The sequence below is a fragment of the Grammomys surdaster genome, unplaced genomic scaffold, assembly GCF_004785775.1.
Source record: "Grammomys surdaster isolate TR1022 unplaced genomic scaffold, NIH_TR_1.0 141, whole genome shotgun sequence".
Lineage (NCBI taxonomy): Eukaryota > Metazoa > Chordata > Mammalia > Rodentia > Muridae > Grammomys > Grammomys surdaster.
The window spans coordinates 6,871,933-6,876,178 of NW_021604599.1; positions in this window are offsets into that span (position 1 = coordinate 6,871,933).

The following is a 4,246-nucleotide window of genomic DNA, read 5'->3' on the forward strand; positions in this document are numbered from 1 at the left end:
CAGTTAGGAGTATCAATAAAATAATGTTATTGGGGAGGGGGGGCAGATCACCACTACAAGAAGAACTGTACTGAAGGGTCACAGCATTAGGAAGGTTGAAAAACCACTGGTCTAACTGGATCTTCAACTCCATTCCCAAAGATTCCAGTGATATTAGTTAGGTGATGCGGGACACCCAAAACTTGGAATGGTCCCTAGAGTGTGCTAAGGTCCAACGGGAGCTGACAGCGTTGCTGGGCTCTGTGAGTTTTACACGTGTTTTGAGACTGTCTCACCACGCAACTCTGGATAGCCTGGAACGTTTTATTCATTAGGCTAGCCTCAAACCCACAGAGATTCACATTACATCACCAGATAATAAAAAAAAACAAAACTGAGCAATAGGGACATGTGTGAAGTCTGCATCTTTTCCTCCCTCTACATCCCTGTATTTGCCAGCCCTGAGACCACACTGAGCAGGAAGAGGGTGGAGTTAGCTGGCCCCATCCTCTTGGGGACCTGGTGGCCTCAGACTGTCACAGTGGCCACTGTCATCCCCCAGGGTGGCAGATCCCTGCCAGATGCAGATAAGTAATGGGTTTAGACTGTGCTTTCTAAGCATTGCCTGGTATGTGTGTGCGTTATCAGCATCAAAGAACAAGAAACAACTTAAGCACTGGATCTTGATGTTGTCGAATCTTGATTACTCAAAATTCACACAATGTAAACTGTCGCTTACTTTTTCTAAACCCTAAACAAAGCTCATAGTCACAACTCAGGTCAGTGCTTCTCCTATAGAAAAATTAACCACATCAAAAGGTGTATTTTACACTTGGCAGCTGCTACAATGTCATAGGCACGGGAGTGACATGGGACCAACAAGAGAAAAGCAGCGAGAAATAGTCCGTCATCCGGGAAACTGGTAGAATGCTGCTCACCTGACAACTGTGCATTTTCTTGTAAGCATAAAAGACAGACTACAGCTCTAACGCAAGGATCCTCGTGAACGCCTGGATGTTTCTGAATAGGATGCAAAAGCCATTGTGTTGACGCCATAGGACCACAAGATGGCGCTGTAGGCCCAAGGAAGGAACCGCGCGGGCGTGGCTTTTATTTCAAGCCAACAGCAGGCAGCAAGCAATCTCTAGACCTTACAGTCAGTGGTGGGATGGTCGGCCGAAAACACTGTCAGAGCTGGTCTCCACCCGGCAGCAACTGCTGACTTTCCTTAGGACCTGTTAACATCTGAAGGGAATTCTGTGTGGTGGGGTAGGGTCGGGTGGGTGTGAGGATATATCTCGATCGCTCTTTTTGCAGGATGGATCAAGAGATCCTGGAGTTCTTTGTGTGTTCTCAAACACTGGTGATTCGGGGCAGGAGGTGGGAGGGTGAGGTCCCTTTTTGTTGTTTATTTATTTGAGTGGCCGTGGAGGTCAGAGAACAACTTTCTAGAGACTAAGTCCACGGGATTTGAATTCGGGTCGTCAGAGTTGGTGGCAATTGCCTTTACCTGCCGATCCATCTTAATGGCCCCTCCCCTTTTCGCTTTTATTCGGTTAGTGTCTATTGAGAGCTTAGGTGAAAAGAAATATAGTAAATATTTTAAGTTCATTATATCATTTGATCTTTGCCACCTGGTGGCCTTATTGTTACTTCAAGGGTGGAGAAACTGAGAGCTGCAGAGAGACACATAGCTTCACAATGACAGAGCCTGTCTCTAGCTACTGTGTGGTAGGCGAAAACGGCCGCTCAGGACAGGCACACCTGACTCACTTCTGAGCAGGAAAACCTCCCCAAACAGGGAGTTGAGTTGGGTGGCAGAGTGCTTACCTAGTATTTGCTAGTTTAAATTCCCAGAACTAAAAGCAAACAAAACACTGTGGAGTGGGGTCTGCAGTACAGACGTACCTCAGCTTGCACAGTGCCTACTTAAAATGCATCAAACCCTGAACCATAGAACTACATGAACAGACCTCAGGGGTGCATCTATAATCCTGGGAACCACGAGGCAGCAGAACAATAGAAGTCCAGGGCCATCCTCAGGTACATAGTGAATGTGATGCCAGGCTGGGCTACATGAAATGTGTACAATCAAAAAACTTCCAGAACATCTTATATTTCTCTCCCTCCCACTTCCAAATTCTTTTGTGTGATGCAAACTTCTCCATGGTGATCATGACTTCAATATTCTTTACCTGAAAAAAATCAGATAGTAAATGTAGAATGGCAAAAAAAAATTTTTTTTAAATCTTTTTTCTTCAGCAATAACTGCTTCAAGCAGCAAGATGCAGGAGGTGAATTCATTCCATGAAAGGCTGAAGAAAGACTGAAGACAAGGTTTGTTATAGAGGGGTTTGCCAGCGTTCCTGACCCACTGACCTTGATAAATGGGATACAGGACCCCTCTGCCCCCTTCTGAAGGGTTATGGTAGAAAGAGGCCTCAAGTCCTGTGAAGGACACTGACTCAAACCCGCGAACCCACACTAAAGACTCCTCTAGAACGTAGGTTCTCAACATGTGGACTGAGAGCCCTTCCGTGGCGATTACATATCAGGTATCCCACGTACCCAATGTTTGCATCACAATTCATAATCATAGCAAAATTACAGTTATGAAGTAGTGTGATGGTTTGTATATGCTCGACCCAGGAAGTGGCACTATTAGGAGGTGTGGCCCTGTTGGAGTAGGTGTGTCACTGTGGGCGTGGGCTTTAAGACCCTCATCCTAGCTGCCTGGAAGCCAGTATTCTGCTAACAGCCTTCAGATGAAGATGTAGAACCCTCAGCTCCTCCTGCACCATGTCTCCCTGGAAGCTGCCATGTTCCTGACTTGATGATAATAGACTGAACCTCTGAACCTGTAAGCCAGCCCCAATTAAATATCATCCTTATAAGAGTTACCTTGGTCATGGGTTCTGTCCACAGTAGTAAAACCCTAACTAAAACAAGTAGCAACAAAAATAATTTTATCTTTGGGGGATCAACACAGCATGAGGAACTGTATTAAAGGGTCAGAGCATTAGGAAGGTTGAGAACCACTGCACTAGAAGTAGTTTGAATGGCTGAAGAAATGCAGGGGCTAAGACAAATGACTGTACAAAACGGGAATGAATCACCGCCCTACACAACAGCTGGTTATCTAAGTTAGTTTTAATGTCACCTGACAGTATGCTACCATCAGGTGTTGGCATCTCCAGTTTTTAGAAGTGTTTCCTAGTGTTTAAGGGTGAGGTGACATTATCTGCCTTGGTGACATTACTTGCTTAGTCAAAAGGATTTAAGACAGAGTCAAGGGCAATATGGTCACAGCTGCTTAACGGAAGCATGTGTCAACTGAGGTTCGTTCGAGTTTTTCTTTCAGATTAGTCAAAAAGAGATGTGCTTACTCACGTGATACTAGTGGAACAAAAAGAATTCCATGGGCCAATAAAGTTCCATGGAGGACGGGTGAGCTCACGTGGGCTAGGTCCCCAAGTTCCCCCTACTATAGATAGATGGCGCCATCAGCCTGTGTATCTGTGATTCGGTGACCAAGACACTGAGGAGACCAACAGGCCTTGCACATGACACCATCTCTAAATTTGGGTGTCTGACCATAGTAAGTTCTGCCAACTCTGAGTCTGGTCAAGGGTCTGTGGGGAGCTTGGATCCCCAAAACTGCAGTGCTGTTGAGGTGCACAGCTCTAAAACATGAAATGATAGGCACCTTCATTCTCATTAAGAGAACACACAGCAGGCTGGAGACATGGCTCAGTGGTAAGACCATTGGCTGCTCTTCCAGAGATCCTGAGTTCAATTCCCAGCAACCACATGGTGGCTCACAACCATCTGTAATGGGATTGGATGCTCTCTTCTGGAATATAAGTGTACATGCAGATAGAGTAGTCATATACATAAATTAATTAATTAAAAAAATTAAAAAAGAGAACACAATACCCTGGTGGGTATTAGTAGCCTGCATGGTGGGGTTAGTAGCCTGCAGATCCCAGCATCCAGGAAGCTGAATAGAAAGGTCAAGAGTTCAAGGCCAGCCTGGGCCATAAAGTGAGACTTCCTGTCTCAAAACTCAGAAATGAATTAAAGGAGTAAATAGAAGACATGGAAACATTGGCAGAATAGCTAAATAGTAGGACATTTGCCCGAGTACGTGAGATCCTGGTACTGACTGCCCAGCTCCAAAAGAGACAGAGGAGAAAGAGAAGGAATAGAAAAAGGAGAGAGATGGGTACAGGAGAGGAGGGGGAGAAAGGGGAAGAGAAAGAAAAGA